The following is an 18070-nucleotide window of genomic DNA, read 5'->3' as shown; positions in this document are numbered from 1 at the left end:
GTACGGGACAGGGCTGTCGGAGCAGACCATCCTCTCCCAAATTAGAGATTAAGCATGCTGCTGGGAGCTCAGTGGGAGCCAGGGGGATACTGGCTGTTAGAGAGGTAAAATGCCACATATTATCAGTGGTATCTCACCTCTGTGTAAGGTAAGGTAGCAGCTCTCAGCTCTCGCTGTGTTCAGAAGTCATCAGAGTAAGGAGCCAAGAGCTGCTGCAGCACCAAGCTCCTGGCCCTGTCTCTGCCCTGCTGCTTGGTATTTAAAATCCACCCATGCACTGCCTTGGAAACTCATGCTTCTGGCGCTAACCCCTGCTCTAGAGCAAATTTTCGAAGTAAATTCTTTCAATATTGCTAGTATAATGTAAGGATTTGGTAGGCTTTGATCTGAAAGAATGAGCCTGAAAAGATCCATAATCTCAAGATATTTATTCAGGGTGATTGTCATGTTCTGAAAGATTTAGCACTGTCTCACTAGCAGCCCATGGGCCAGATCCTGCCTTCTGGACACTTACAGCTACAGCCCTTGTGATGCAGAGGGGAAATAGCTACTTAGTCAGCCTTATCTTAAGACCCAAATGCTTCTTCCAGTGCCTGCTCAAATCATAGTTCTTAGTACTAGACCCAGGAGTCTCTTAGGAGGCAGTGGTTGAGCCTGCTTACACTGGCACGTGGCCAGAAAAGCCATCACATCAAGGAAATCAGCAAGAGGGATTCCAGAACTGGGATCCAGCCCCATAGCTGATGAGGTTGGGCACCCTGAACTGGCCATTTGCAGTTCCCCACATACCAATGACACAAAAAAGTACACATTTAATTGCTGGAGGAAAGGTCTTAGGGAATGCATGTGGAAATTTGAACTGTACCACAGGGATCACACAGGGAAACATGGAGAGAAAGTGATCCATGACTTGTCTAATACATAATGCTCTTACTGCACAAACTGCTTCAAGGAAATGGTTTGTAATAGTACAACTAATCCCTACTGCCAGTATGCATCCTTGCAAGTATTAGTGTCCTGGTTTCAGCTGGGATGTAGTTAGCTGTCTTCCTAGTAGCTGGTACAGTGCTATGTTTTGAGTTCAGTATGTGAAGAATGTTGATAACACTGATGTTGTCAGTTGTTGCTCAGTAGTGTTTAGACTATAGTCAAGGATTTTTCAGCTTCTCATGCCCAGCCAGGGCACCTGACCCAAACTGGCCAACAGTGTATTCCATACCATGGGACGTCCCATCTAGTTTAGGAACTGGGAAGTGGGGGGGGGCAGGGATTCACCGCTGGGGGACTGGCTGGGTGTCGGTCGGCGGGTGGTGAGCAATTGCCCTGCGCATCATTTGTACATTTCAATCCTTTTATCACTACTGTTGTCATTTTATTAGTGTTATCATTATCATTATTAGTTTCTTCTTTTCTGTTCTATTAAACTGTTCTTATCTCAACCCAGGAGTTTTACTTCTTTTCCTGATTTTCTCCCCCATCCCACTGGATGGGGGGGGAGTGAGTGAGCAGCTGCGTGGTGCTTAGTTGCTGGCTGGGGTTAAACCACGACAATTAGCATAGCAAAACAGTAGTCAAAACGTAAAGAACAAGGACACATCAATATTAAAAACTATTTTTAAAAGAGGTAAATTATATTCCTTGACATCATTTTTTATCTTCAATGTATTGCCCTATGTGAAGGAGTCACTGCAAAGAGAAAGGAGATTTATGGCTATATAGGAAAAAGTGCAGGACAAATTGTAGAGGTAAATGAAGAGATTATGTTACCAGAGATATTAGAGCTAAAAAATCATACCTCATGAATCAGTGTGCAGGACTGTTGTTGAATTTTCATGTAGCCAGACTGACATCTTGTGGCTTGTGCAGAACATTTAAATGTGCACCTCGGGGGAATTAACTTGTAAATTGTTACAGCATGATAAGATATACCTTTTTTTCAGCAGAACAGTATGTGGCTCCCCCAGCATATTAGTGGTTGCAATCATGAAGTTTATATATAAATTTTAATTTCAGTTTCTGCTTTTGCAGGTACTTGTTAGCCCTATCTCTGTCTTAGCCTAATGGTAGAGCTGCATTTAAAGACAGTCACTCAAAAAAGTGTTTAACAGTAAAAATTGTAAAATTGGCTCAGCATTCAGGAAATTATACAGATTACTAATAATTGTGTGTCCTTGTTACCTTTATTCATTTTTAATATCAGGGTGAAAGTTTATGAAACACAAAAATGGCCCTTTTTGATCAGCTGACAGGTACCCTTACATCAGTATTTAGTGACCAGCAGCAACTGCTTATGGAAGAATATGAATATAGTTTGGCCCAAATAAAATTAGAAGATCTGACTAATCTTCACTTCTCCAGTCTTAATGAGACACCATCCTCACACCAGTTTTAATCCACCCTGACTGCCAAGAGCATAAGCTCTTTTCTCTCTTCAGTCTGTAAGGCAAAGAGAGTGGGGAGATCAAGGATGATGTTGGAGCAAGGAAAGGAAGGATTGCTGGGGATCTGTAAGAGAAAGGCTAGATAAAAGAATATGCAGGGACAATCAAAGGACACATCCACACCGTGCCAGGGTAGCTGGCACAGATCTTCAAGCTACTGGCAACCAAGTCAGCAGCGCGTGAAGCCTCCTAACCCTGCTGATTTCAGGGCTGGGCAGCCTAGGCACAGTGCCGAGCTCACCCAGCTACTCGGCTCTGGGCTTGAAGCTATGTCCTCTCCAGCCAGCCACCCAATACCAGAGGGGCTCAAGACGAGCTCTGCGATCTTTGCACCATGCTTCACTTCATGGTGTAGGCTTACTCCAAGCCATCATTACAGGTCAAGCCCAGTAGATGTCTTCAAGGGAAAAGGGCAAGGAAGAGTTAGGAGATGGGATTAAATAAAACAGGGTGAAAATGGAAAGCAAATAAGACAAAACCTGCTAGAAGAAAAGCCAGCCATCCTCTCCTTCCTGCTTTTCATGGCTCCATGGAGGAAAAAAGAAGCTCTCAGGGCCGCCCTGCAAAGCTCTGCACTGACACTTGACATGGCACTTAATGTCCCTTGTATCTGCAGCGTGAATTCTTACAGAAATGGAGAAAAACTGGGCCTCCCTGTTATGAATAGTTCGCAGTTGCTAATACCATATAGACCATGTACTTTAGGAAAGGGTCCTCCAGAGAACAGTTCACAGCAAGACCATACCTAAAGCTGTGAAGTATCCAGAGTCATCGTCTCCCTCTCTCTCCATGGAGGCCGCAGAAGGAGCCCAGGAAACTTGGGTGACTGCCCTGAACTAAGGGGCAAATGTTCCAACAGCACTTTGAAGACCTTGTAAGCCTGACCGCTGGGCACATACATCCACTGTACGTGCTCAGGCATCCCGCGCACCTAGGAGCTGGAAGCTAGATGTGGGTGTAGTCCCCTGATGACAAGGGGCACAAGCAGAATGCTCTGCCAATAAAAGCTGGATTTTTTTCTTCTTTATTTTTAATGTGAGAGAACAGAAAGGGAGGAATTAATGTCACCGTGCTAAGAGAGGTATTTCTGAGGGCAGAATGGAGCCACATGCCCAAGTAGATCAAATTACTTTGGCTGAAGTTACAGAAAAGCAGCAGCCCGAGCTGGCCTTGAGCAATAAATTCAGCCAAGCCTTTCCCACACAGATCCACTCAAGTACTTCAAACACAGCCTGGATGCAATGTCCTTGCTGTCCCAGCTGGGATCTGCTTTCCATCAACAGCTGACATTCACACCAAATTGTAGAGTTTAATATTTATCCCTAAACACATAAAGCCTGCTAATAAAAATGGACTGGGAACTATTTGGTTACAGTTACTAAGGCACCAATAGGCAAGAGTGGGAGTTCACATCTCTGAGCCTCAGGCTGTTCCCATCCTCCCCGCCACGCTGCTCCCAAGCCATTTCTCAGCTTCTTTGCACTTTAAACAAATTCTGCCTCTAAAATGTCCAAAGTCCTCTGACAGGAAGGGCAATGGGTGGGAAAGATGCTCCCTCGACATATTCCCTTCTTTTCCCCACAAGGTGATGCCACCTTCTGGCCCCATAAGGGGGCAAATATTTAATAGCAGGCTATTTAAAAGCAGAGGTGGGGGGCTGTGGGGGTGAGAGGGTACCATGTCTGTATGAGCTCTCCCAGCTTTGCCCCTCCATTTCCACCATACCTGAGACCATGCCTGTCAGGCACTTGTTTTCCCACTGCCTTTAAAACCACATATAATAGAGGGAAGAAGACTAGCTCACTCTGTTTCTTACTTCACATTTGTCTTGATATAGGCCCTTAAAATACAAGCATTATCTAAAGACTGAGAGATTCATTCGCCTGTTGGTATTGTTGGGCAGTGGGCAGTGTTTGCAACACGGACGCCCGCGTAGATGGGAAGTGTTCAGTCTTCCAGTCTGTCAAGTCAACACATTTCATGGCTGGTAACAACCACAGAAAATAATTATGAACAGTGACAATGTAATTAATAACTAATTTCAGGACATTTGGTTCCAATAATGGCAGCTGGCACGCAGGTACATGGTTACAGAAATCCTCCCCGCAGGCCTTCACAGCTCACCGTATCCAGAGGTATCAAATGACTGCAGACTGCATCAGCTCATCATTAACTATGGTTGCAAGAAATTCTTGAGACATTAACCAAGTTTAGGGGCGTATGTATGGAGATCCCTAAACTTCTTTAAAATGAGAGGAGCCATCCCAGCCACAGCTGTCAGCACTGGCGCTGCTGAAGCGGAGACCAGGTCATGCACATGACACTTCACACTAGGGCTTGAAGCTGCATAGGTCAGTTTTAAATGGGATAAATACTCCTGAAATATTACTGAAGGCTCCAAGGACTATGGATGTAAGCACAGCAAAGTTTTCAGGGTGAAGCAATACCTTTTATTAGATCAACTGATAAAACTGGAATAAACAGGCAAGCTATGAAGCACCCTAGCTGAGACCCTTCTGAGCCAAAATGGGGTTGTGTGCCCCAAAGCTTGTCCAGTTTTTCCCATGTGTATGAGCTAGCCCAACAAAGGGCCATACTTCTCTCTAGAAACCTTTCCTCACTTAGGGGAGACCATCACAGCAACACGATTACTGCTAGTGGCACCAACACAACAACTCAAGATCTTCCCCAGATTTGAAAAACCAGACAAGCTGGCAGACATGCAAGCTCTTTTTCAGAACGATTACTACAAAAAAGGCTTCTGCGTGTCTTCCTCTTGCAATGTTTTGAGTTACTGTAACAGGCAATAGACCCTCTCACCACAGGCACCATCTTGCCTAACTAGGCCAGTTTGTGGTAAAGCTTTGTCTTCTTCAGCTCCCTTGATAAATATTACAGCACCATGTGGTAGAGATCATAATTTTTAACTGTCCAAACCCATACTATAATTATCTGCAAAAAGACAATGCTATTGAGAACTGACCTCCTCAGCAAAGTCAGTGCCTGTACCTTCTCCAGGAAGCAAAACAGTCCAAGGAAGAGGACAAAGCCTGGTAAATCTGAATTTGGCAAATGCTGACTCTCAGGACTTCATGAAGATGTTTAGATAGGCTTTGCAGGCTCTGAGAAGTAAGCTTGTGGCTGCTGTGTCTAATACTTGTCATATCTAATTATTGTACAGTATTGCACAATTGCCTAAGAAGTGAATTACGTGTTTCCTTTGAGATACCGTGAGCTGTACCGGTCAGCCTAAGGAACAGCATGCTGTATTTTTGATCAATGAACCATCTGACCAGGTGAGGCTATCCTCTTTCTTGCACTATAAATGTGTACAGATTTTGCCTCACATGGACTTGCAGAACTTAATCTCACATTGGCTCTGGACAAGTGAAGAGGCAAAATGAGGATCTTCAGCTTCCTCCAGCATCAAAATACTATGTGTTCTTGGGGAGGTCTACCAGCAGTCAGCATCACCCCCGTGCAGCTGAAGGAAATCCTTTCAGGGCTGTATCCTTTACAAGCAAAGCTCCGGGGGTCAGACCCAGCCTCCTTTATGTTCCCCAGGTAAGTGGCATTGGTATTTATTGGAGTAGGTTTCAGCAGCATACAGGTGGAGTTAATTACGCAGCCCACATTGCCATTAATAACAGCCAAGCACCTAATCCTCCACATGAAGCATGCCGAATACGTTACCCTATGAAACTGCAGCTTCACAGTTATTATACTTCAGTTTATGTAGTTTCCCTTATGCTGTGCTGAATGGATTTTCATTCTGTGTCCAGGAGCATTCCAGTCCCTCCAGTAGCAAACAATAAATGAATCTTAGGAGGCTCTGGTGTACTTAGGAGGCTCTGGTGAACCTATCAAAAGAGGCAATTTATTTCTGAACTTGGCACTAGGCATGGTGTGCCTTGTAAATGTCAATTTGTGTATGTGTGAGCATCTGACACTGCTCAGCAGCACACGGCTGGGGCCAAGAATTTGACTGATTCTGGCTGATTTGCAAGCCTAAAAATATTCTCTTTTATCAATATCCATTTTTTTTCTTATTTGCATGCTAAGAAAATTCTAAGCAGGCGGTGGTTTCATGGATCAATCCACAACAGCTCTGCGGAGACCAAGTACGTGATGACCTGCCATAAACTGTGTGATGACACAGTTAGAACCATTGCATAAGAAGTGGCCCATATATAGGCATACTTTGATTTTCACTGTTTGTGTGTTCTAATGCTGCAGGAATCAGAGACATTTTAATCTCTTTTATTGTTTTGTATTCATTTACATGCAGTGCCCAAAGGCCTCTGGCAAGCAGAGACAGAGGGCTATATAAGTCAAATGCATTGTTATTACTGCTGTAGTTCCTATCATGGGTCCAATTCTCTTCCCATTGACGTCAATGACAAATCTTCTAATAATTTCAGTGAGAGCTAGATTAAGCCAAAAATCTATGATCACACCCTGTTATGCTTTATACCAACAGTACTGTGGGCTCCAGCTGAAAATTTTAGCATTCATTACAGTATCGGAAATACAGGGGGCTCTAAAAGAGGTTTTGATGATAAATGAGTGCATTTACATGGCAAGCTGCTCCATTTGTCATTGGAACATGACAAAGGTGGGTGCCAAAATAAAATCTTCAGAAATACCAAGAAAAAAAAATGCAAACTTCTAACTTTTCTTAGAACAAATCAGGAGTTATTTGGGTTTATATGACAATTTTGAACCAATCAAGAATTAGCCTGATAAAGCAGTAAAATACTCAAATGACACCATAGGTTTACAGCTTGGGTGTACTATTTTTCCCATTTCATCAGTCCTCTTCATTTGGTGACTCTCAGTACTGCCCTGTCACTTTCAGTTTCACCCAGTGAGCCCCTTCATTTCTCTCTTTAATGTTCATTTTCCTTCCTCTCCCTAGTCTTCTCACACTCTTTCCTTCATTTTCGCACTCTCATCTGCTCACTGCTTTCCTTCTGTTTGCTGTCTCTCAGAGGCCTCTCTCTGTTACGAAGGAATTCAGCCACTTACAGCCACCCAGCTCTTCACACCTGCAAAGCTTTTCCTCTCTGTTGCCAACTTTTGTCCTTTTTCAACACCAGAGCTGCATACTGCTTCCAACTCCTACTTTCAGGACTGCTCCCCCTCCCTCCATCTTCTTGATTCAGCTTTTGTTCCTCTTTCTTAGCACTTCGATGTGTTCCCCCCTAAATTCATTGTTTTTCAGTCACCTTTTCCAACATGAAAGTTCAATGTGCCTTGTCTGATGGACTCTGCAGCCCATAGATCTGCACTGACACCATTATCCTCTCTTGAAATCCCAAAAATAGGTCAAACCAAGATGGGTAAAAACCCAGCTAAAAGCTTGAAATGTGATGGTTAATTAACGGCTCAAAATCAAACCAACAGCCAGTCACAAATGGCATTCCTCGGGGGTTGATGTGAGGTCCAATACTATTCAACATATTTTTCAATGGTCTGGATAATGGGACTGAATGCCCACACCAAGTTTGTGGATGACACCAAATTGGGAAAAGAGATATGCTGGAAGGAGATGAGCCATCACACAGAGAGACCTCAACAGGCTGGAAGACTGAGCCAACAAGATTGCTGTTCATTATGAGGTTAAAACAGTAAATGTTTGAGGTTTAATGAAGACAAATGTAGGGTCCTGCAGCTGGGATGGAGCAATCCCAAGCAGCAGTACAGGCTGGGGACTGGCTGGCTGGGGAGCAGCTCTGCTGAAAAGGCCCTGGGGGTCTGGGCAGATGGCAAGCTGAGCATGGGCCAGCAGCCTGCCCTGGCAGCAAAGGCGGCAGACTGTGTCCTGGGCTGCATCAACAAGAGTACAGCCAGCAAACCAAAAGATGTGATTATTCCTCTCTACTTGGCACTTGTCAGGCCACACCAGGACTATTTCACCCACTTTTGCTTTCTCTCTGCTCAAAAGAGACATTGAAAAAATCGGAGACAGCCTGGTGGATGATAATCACCGGTGATTAGAGTGCTGAAGAACTTGATGTGGAAGGAAAGGTTGGAGGAGTTGAGTTTTTCAGCCAAAAGAAGGTCCATGGGAAATCTAATCACAGCCTTCTAATACCCAAAAGGTAGTTTTAGACAGGTAGATAGAGGTACAGAGAAATATTGCCTTCACAGGGATGCACAGCAACAGGACAAGAGGCAATGGGCACAAGTGACGAGGAGAAATGCCATCTAGATATAAGAAAATAATATTCCCTGTGAGAACAATTCAGTATTAGAAATGGTTGCTCAGAGAAGTGGTGGAATCTCCTTCACTGGGAATACTCCAGATTTGGCTTGACAGGGCCCTGGATAACCAAACCTAAGGCCCCGCTTTCAGAGAAGGAAAGATGACGTCAAGTGGTCCCTTCCAATCTCAGCTTTTCCGTGATTCTGTGAAAGCATGGGCGAAGAGGTACGTGTCAAATTCTGGATGCCTCCTCTCAAGGAGGCTTAGAAGCATTAAGAACAAGGCATGCAGGTGATGAGATAGACATAGGACAGGTTCAGTAGATCAAAATATGTGAAAGCATATAAGGAAGTAACATGAAGGGCAAGGATCTTTGCAGGGTCTCCTCCCTGATGAAAGCAGAGCTGATCTCTGAAAGGAACGGATGAAAAATGGGTGAGCTGTTTTTCACCTTAGCACGGTGACCAGGAAATTCAGCCACGGAGCAAGACACTGCAGGGGTAGATGTTGCACAAGTGATGGTTCCTATCTGAAAGACTTTGTCCACGTATAACACAGTAAATGAGACTTAAAGACTCTCTGGAGAGTGTCAGAGACTAATATAGTATTAGTCAACATGACAGCACTGGTTGGGAACCAGCTCTGGGACATGGTAGCTGAACAGTTGAGGGCAGGGATGTGAAGCCTTCAGTCAGTAGCATGTACCACGGGATGGAAACTGAAGCTATCGCACTCTGGAAGCTGTTAAGCTAAGCTGCCGACAGCCTTTCAGCTCTCACTGTGCTGCTGAAATCTTTCTGGAGCCTGTGGTGATGAAGGCCTGAAGCTTCATCTCTGGTGGCCCTGAGACACCCCTACCACCCTACAGCCAGCAGAGTCATCTTGTGGATTATACATGGGTGTGGATTAGTGCGGGCCATTTGCTGAAATTTCTAGAGCAGCAAAGGGGATGTGTGTGGGGGGGTCCTATCTGAGAAATGTACACAGGTGTTCAAGTTGTGTGAAATGTTATTCTTTAGGCGTTGTTTGGTCCTTTTTTACTGGTGGAGTTATGTCTGATTCATGCTGGGTTTTCTTCTCCTTTTGATTCATGCTGGGTTTTCTTCTCTCTTTTTTTTTTTTTTTTTTTAATTCCTGGAAGATCTGAGATCTGTCCATGCATCAGCAAAAATGTCAGGCTGCAAGGCAGGGAAAAGGGAGATTGCATTAATGTTGCATAGTGATACCTCAGTACATGCCACAGGCTCCACACTGCTCTTTGCTCCTCCCCACAGTCCTTCAAGTCCAACAAGTAAACTAAGCCTACGGAAATGTTAGTTGCATCAAGAGATTTCATATTGCTGATCAACGAGGACTAGGACTATGTCACATTCATTGTATTCAAACACAGGGAGTGCAAAGTGTAGGGGACAGTCAGCAAGGTGTAAGCACATCCCATACCTCATTTTCCTGGCAGACTGCTCTATTTCTGCCACTAAGGAGAACTTATGTCCCTCAAGGAGGAGCCACAGGATCTGTCTTCACATGTGCTAAAAACCTTCTGCAAATTTTGGCAGAAGGTTTAATGGCACCATCAGTGCAAGTCAGTGTTAAGTCCAGGCAGACTGCTCTTCCTAACTTTCTGTCTTATTGCTGTGATATGGCTCGTCTGAAATAATCATGCAACATCCACCAACACTGAACAACACAAACCAATCACCCCTGAGGTATTTCCAAAAGCCTGAGGTTTCAGGAAACACATCACTTAAGATACCATGCAATGTCCCTTGCTTTCAAATGAATTACCAAGCATAACTTACTGCACACATGGTCCCAAAATAATCTGTGGGCTTTGAGAAGCAACATCCTGCAGCTTAAGGAAAATTCACAATACCCACATAGACTAACCTGCTGGCTGGAAGAAAACATTTTCAGTACAAACAACTTCAAAACACTGTATTAATGAATTTTGCAATTTGTGCATGATCATCGTCATACTTTTAACAGGTCCTTCTGGAAAATACAATAGAATAAAGATTATTTGGCATTATATAGGCATATAACAAGATTAACAAGCCTAGTCATTGCAATCCATTTAAGACATGTTTACCCCAAATATTGCTTGTGTTTGTTTTCATAACATTTCTGAGAAGCAGGGAAGTGAATCACAAAGAGTTCAAGTGACTTGCTTAAGTGAAATTACAGCAAAGGAGAGACTTGAACCCTCTTGAGTCCTCTGCTACCCATCCTATGGACCATCCTGCCTTAGCCTGTAAATTATACATGATGTAAACTCTAGCCCATAATAAGAGTCAGTTCCTGCTCTGGAACACAGATCTGTAAAATTAATATATTTCTGCTGATATTAAGAGTCATAAACTCTTTTGCTTCCTGAAGTAGGTATTTATTCTTATTTCTACCCCTTCTAAGTACTGCAAAGCCACGTCCATTAAGGAAGAATGAGTAAGACTCTGCTCTGTATCATAGATTGATATGTTTTACTGTTCTGCATCATGAATTAACAGTTTTCTGCATCACGTATCAATATGTTCCAAATCCAAGGCCATAATCCTGTCTCTCCAGACAGCCTCTGGGAGACAGATAATGAAAAAGATTAACTAGAAACAGAATCTGAAGAGCGTGTGCTTGCATAAATACAACACAAGGCACGGTTTGGCTGGTGGAAAGTTATGGTGACAATGAAGAAGTCAAGGAGAATGCAGCTTGGATTTCAAGAAGACCAGAAGCCTGCAGAGCTGGCAGGTGGACAAATATGTCTTATAAACTCAACAAAATTCCATAAAAGCTGCTGTTACATAGATGTGAAACTATATCACACCATATTTTCTGTGCTATTGTTCAGAGTATGACCTCAGCAGTGTAGAAGGCCTTTCAGCATGTATTTTGTACTCACTTTTTTTTTCTGGAGGAGGAAAAAAAATTAAGATTGTACATGTAAATTTTTAATTTGTCCTTTCAATGCTAGGGGATAAATTCACACTTTCACAGCTGCAGGTTTTGGGCCACAGGTTTTTTTTCTGCATGGCTGAGCTTTTAGGACAGCAACACATCTGAAAACCCAGTGCAGATCAATAGCAACAGTGGGCAGAAGTGGTGACAACTGCATTTGAATGGGTCATGTACAGTCTTCCTACTGGCACAACAGCAGGCCCATAAGAAAGTCAGAAAAATAAACCAGAGTGTTAAAAAAAATGTATAAAAATGATAGGAGAAAGCACAAGCATTATCCCCCACTCTGTATTGACGCTGAGGCCAGCTCCTCCATTAGGGGCACTTCAGTTTTATGTCAGTGAGGGCAGGGGAAGGATGGAAGAAATAAGTATTTATTTGTGTTAACATACAAAGTATGTTGATGACATTTATATCCTTTTTTCTTTATGCTCAATGAATGCAGACTCTTCAGCTTATGGTAATTCCAAGCAGGATATAAATTGCTATCCACATTAAGTTAGGGGTTAGTCACGGGATTTTACAGCAGATGCCTTAGAGCAAGAGACATTTTGAATACTTCATAAACAGTCTTGGAGACATGGAGTTCCCAGCTCCCATCCCAAGAGTAAAGATCTGCTGTTTCTACAAGCTAATCAAGTCATGATATTTTTTAATAAAGGTAGCACAGCAATATGGTACATTATGTGGTGGTTTTCTTCTGTGAGTAACCACAAATTGCTACACAGTGCAAGTAACCACAAATTGTAAGTACTGCTGCAAGTACTTACAGTACTAGTAGTTCCTTAGACTAAAGAACCCTGAAATATTGGGCCGTATAGGCTCAAAAGCCATCTATCTTTTGAGAAGAAGGAAAAGTAACCATCAGATTCAGCCTATAGACACTTAATGTTTTATTGTACTTTAATCAAAGCTTAATTAGTCACAAGATATATTTAAACAGACTTCAGCAATAAAATGGTTGTCTCAGGCTTGTCTTATGCAACCAAAGAGAAAAAGAATAATGTTTTTTTTAATGGAAAACATTTTTGTTTGAGTTAAAGAACATTTTCAAAATTAACTGCCAAATCACACTCTTTGCAAAGGAAAAATATTTTAATTGGCTTTCACATTTTTCCTGATGAGGCATATTTGTTATCTTTTCCATCCACGCACCTAAAACCGTCCTCTGACTGAGAGGAGTTCTTCAGGTACTATGTTAGCGCTGTTACTGTTATTCTTAGTGTAATATCTGGACTATTGTGGTAGCTCTATAAAATGTTTTCCTGATGGCACACAAATCTTGTCAGCAAATGTACTTCAGTCTGCTCATAGCTGGTGTGTACTACAGATAAATAACCAGTGAATTATACATGTGACTTCATTTAATATTCTTGGTAAACAGTTTATTATGTCTGTGGCTATACACTGCTCTCGCTCTGTCTCCCACTCTTTACTTTGCACAACTTAGTGATTAATGGTTAAAAAAGACAAATCCTCCGCCAGTTTGAACAAATAGTTCTGGGGACTCGATACATCTGGGCACAATTCCAAATTTGAGGAGGCGCCAGTAAACTAATGAGGAATGTTACTGATCTGCTCTAGCTATGCGAAATCAGGATTTCATCTTGTACAAACTATGCAGGGTCAAACACAGTCGACATTTAGCTTCAGAGTCCTCAGGATGTTCCTGGGTGTTGGTGATTCACCAGGTCTGATCCAGTGTCTCAGCTTGCTCCTAGGAAGCACCATGCTGCTAGGTGGGATACTGAAGTCACAGGTTTTTGAGTCCTTGAGACCAGTAAAAATTCCTATGGTACATTTTTTTTGTGAGATGAGCTCTGTTAAAGTCTGCTGTGCTGGACAAATTCCAGCTCCGAATAATTTATGCCTGCTTGAGTGACCTATAAAAAATTAAGTGTAGATGGTTTTATTCTTTGCTTCCAGCACTGGGGCTGGATCCAGGAGCTCCAGACGACTCAGAGACACAGAGACCTACCAACACAACTGCTAAATACAGTGCTTTGTGAATGAAAGTAAGAGATCTTTTCTGCAGCCTAGGGACAACCAAGTCTTAGTGGGTTTGCAAAGGTTAGGGATGCCAGTTTCTGCAGCCAACAGTACATCCACAAATGATAGTTACCTGGGCCTCTTCAGTCTGGAAAAGCCACACCTGAAAGTGAATATGATAGAGGTCTATGAAACTATGGTATGACACGGAGGGGTTGCTTTCTCTTGCAGTATAAGAACTATAAGGCATTAAATGAACCTCATAGGATCCAAGTTCTGAGCAAACGAATGGATGTGTTTTGTCATGCTGTAGACCTGCTTCCCACAGGATGCACATGCTGGGGATGCTAAAATTTTACATGAACTAATGGGCAGCTACAGCAAATGCACAGGTTAAGGGTTTTCTGAATTATACAGAAACCTTATATGATTCAGGAGGCTGGGAAAATATTAGGTAGAAGTACCATGTGTGTAAGCTCTATTCCCATACTCTTCTCCAGCCTCCTTAGGCTCTCTCAGAGGCAGAAAAACTGAAAAAGCTTCATCTTTGGCTTGACAGTATTGCTACTGCCATGACAACCACTTCTGTTCTGGAAAAATAAAACACCCTTCTGCAGCTAGTGGTGCAAACCAGCTCTGTCTGGTTGCAATGTCTGGCACAGGTGAGCACAAGGTTCAAATTCCTCACTGCTACCCTACCTTGCTGATCTGAATTTAATAAAACTCCATGAAATCAGAAGCAGATAGTGAGGAATGGTACTAAAATCTTTCATATGATTATTCACAATGAAACATTAGACTCCAGTAAGAGACAGTTTCACGGGAACAACGTGATATATTTCAACCACCTGCTGATCCTGGCATGTAATCTATTTTGCTTTCTATTAGATAGGACACTTTGATAAGACCCTTCACCCATTTGGTAGCAAACATAATTGGATATCTAAACAATTACTGGTACATATGCCTGCTTCCATTGATTGGCAGCTTGAGGCCTTCAGCAAGACCTGCCACATCACTTTTTACACATCATCAGTAGATCAGTAAAAACACATTTTCCAAGTGCAATGCTGGGTACCTCTGTTCTATGAGAGCTGCTAGCTGCAGCTGCCAAGGGAGTATTTAGGATGGTAGGCTTTGCCTTAAAAATGTGCAGCTTAAATGCAATGGAAAAGGGGCTGTGAAAAGATATTAAAAATGAACATTGGCAATGGTGTACGGAAAGAGTAATCAAAGTTTATAGATGTCTTTTATTTAATGTGAAACTGAAACCTCTCCAAATCAAAATCATCATCAGAAGTTATTTTTTGAAGAAAAGATACTGTGGTCGGCATCATTTGCTGGGGCTCTAATTCAGAAAAAAGGCTTTTGCATGTGGTTGGTATGTGTTTGCTGACCTGGATCTTCTGTGCAACACCTAGGTTGGGATGGGCAATAAACCCTGTCTTCAGCAGGAGATATTGTAATAAACTGCAGACAAAGTCTAGGACACTATTACCCTTGTAGGGTAATATTAAGACCATTGCATGGTCTTTATTCAATCTACATCAGACGAACACCTCATTCGCAAAACCAAATCCTCTTCTTTTGTACATATAAGTCATGCACTGTAAATGAGATGTGGGCCAGGATACTTGCAGAACTGAATCATAATTCAGAGGCATTAAGGTTGGCCAGAAAATCTTATGACTGGCACTTCCTAAATCAGGTGCTTAATTTTGCAACTTGGTGTCTTAGAACTTTTATGAATAACAGGAAATGCTTTAGGGAGCTTATTTAGTTGATTTGGACTTTTTGCCTTTTTCATAAGAAATATGGAATATAAGCTGCTTTCTTGTATCTCTGCACAAATTCCTGCCTGTGCAGCTACTGGTTTCAGACTGTTTCACTAATCAATCCTGAAACCATCCGTGCTTCTTTGTGCCGAATCTTGCATTATGGTACTGGGTGTGGGGAGCTGCAGTACCTTCACAGGGCAACTACAAGAGCAAAACACTGTTTCAGGCTTCTCTGGTGCATGTTCAGTATGTCTTAAGAGCTCTGTACTCTCACCACATCCCTACTGTACTTTGTCAGGTGAAGTGGCCCACTCCACCTCAGCGCAGCAAATGGGCAGCTCTGTTATCACAAGGTTGGAATGAATGCAGTGCAATGTGCAGGTAGAAACAGAGAGAACAGCAGTATGCAAATAACGAGAGAACAGGCAGTTCTCCGACAACAGGACAAGGAATAACTGAAAAATGCAAATGCAAGTACAATTTTTCCCAGATGACATAGCTGAAAAAAAAAACCAACAAAGGTCTTAGATGTGTTTGAATGTATGGCAGTGAAGCACTTCATGCTGGAAAATCCCAGTCTGTGTAATTTCTGCTGTGTCTTCATGATCTGCTGTTCACCGGTTGTCATTCCCCTGTTTTGATGGGGTGACAAAAGCAAAGGAGGACAAGGATTAAACAAAGTAGAAGGGGAGCAGCAGTACTCAGAGGCAGGGGGGAGAGGGAGTGAAATTAGAAGAAAAGGTAGGCCAGTCCAAAGAACAGGGTAGGTATGTGGGACTGCAGACATCAGCAAGCAAAGCAGCTCAGGAGGAGTAGACCCACAGATTGGAACCATTGATGCTGAGGCCCCCATTAGTGAGGTAATAATGACTTAAAAGGACTGTGAGACGGCTGAGCTTTGTTAACTAGGGAACTCATTTCCCAAGCAGGATGGTCTAAAGTCAAGTCTCTCCATGGTACTTCTTGCAGAGGACGTAAGTTCAAACCCCATGAGGCAGAGAGGCAGGTCAAGCCTACGTGCACGCTGGTTATCAGATGCCTGGATGAAAGGGAAATGGCACTAGCACTGCCATCAAGCCCATCTCCACAAGTTCTGCAAGCTGGCTCCTTTGTTTCCTTCGTTCCTATTAGACGTGGTCCAGGCAGGAACACATTGCTCCAATTCTGCTGAATTTTCCACAAAAACCTTTCAGAGATTTTTCAGGTTGGAAAACAAATCAAAGAACTTTGTATTCAGTGCAACCCAAATGACATTTTCTTCTGACTTTTCAGTTTGCCTGGCTGAACTGTACACTGAGGTATAATCCCTCTAATAAGGTATGAAACTCTTAGAACAAGGCCAGCTCTCTTTGTTGTCTGGCCACCCCAGTATCTAGTCGTGGAGGTAAGTTCACACTCCACCTGAAACGAACAGCTCCAGTTGTTCTTCTCTACATGCTCCAGGAGACTGTAATTTGTTTCCTGTGCATCTGCACGGAGATGGATGTGGTTTAGCCTTTATCAAGGTCTGAAGAGAACCTCTTCCCTTAGCAAAAACCCAGATCAGCTGTATTTAGAAATATGCGGATGAATCACTCTAAGGGCTGTATAAACAAAAGCATTCTTTTTGCAGATTTGAGGCAGCACAGCTTGGTAACATATTTTTGTAGGAATTGAAATCTTCAGTTATTTCTGGAATTCTTACAGCACTGACAATTAAATTCGCAATTCAATAAGTAGTGAATTGTGTCTATTAATTAAAGGCTACAGGTCACTCACTTTGTATCTGCAGTCTAAAGAGTTGCACAAAAACATTTTATTTGGATGTCTTTTTGAAACTTGTTTTCCAAGATAAGCGATCAACTGTTAACAAATCTGAACAGCATTTTTAAACAAAATTTAAGACAAGGAAATAAACTGTTTTTTTAAAAAATAATAGAAGGCCTGATCATAGAGAGGAAAGTCCCTACTTAAACTAGACACAGTAATTAAAATAACAAGCACAAATCCTAGCAATAGAGCAAAGATAAAAAGCATTATTTCAGCATCCGCTTTGGAGTGGGCAAGAGAAGACAGTGTTACCTCCATTTTGCAGATGAGAACTATAATGCACAAGGCAGCTGTATGCATTTTCAAAATTCAAATGGAGCCATCTGAGTCGAGATGAACGCCTAGAATTGCCTGCATCCTTATCATGTGCTGAGTTTGCCTAACTGTGCTACTATTTAAGATTCACGGTACTGACAGAGACCCCTGGGAAAGAGGCCCTCACTGTAACTAGAGGTAGGCGCTTGTACCTACACTGCTGCCCACCAGTAGCCAAATCCTAAGCATGTCCTGGCACAGCACTCACTGCTTATTCAGCCAACGTGGCATCTTCCAAAACCACTGCGTAGCATCAAAGGCACGAGGGGAAGGTGCGGATGTAAGCACATGTGCCCCCAAGAACTAGAGTAACACTATCAAATTCTTTCCCATAAATGACTGAGAGCTACCAGAAGTTATAGCTGCTATTAAATATGCACTGATTTGGGACCTAGAAATATGTATCAAACCTAACCAAATATCAAACCTAACTGTCTGTACAGTGGTCATGTATTTCATGTGATTTCAAAGACTGGGAGGGTGCCATTTTTGTCTCTCCTATGAAAGTTACTGCTAATTTATTACCGATTACATGTTGATGTTTACGTGGCAGCAGTCCCAGTATCTCTGCTGACCTTGTT

Source organism: Haliaeetus albicilla, chromosome 6, assembly GCF_947461875.1.
Source record: "Haliaeetus albicilla chromosome 6, bHalAlb1.1, whole genome shotgun sequence".
NCBI classification, from domain to species: domain Eukaryota; kingdom Metazoa; phylum Chordata; class Aves; order Accipitriformes; family Accipitridae; genus Haliaeetus; species Haliaeetus albicilla.
The sequence above is the reverse complement of the archived record's forward strand: the minus strand, read 5'-3'. Positions refer to the sequence as shown.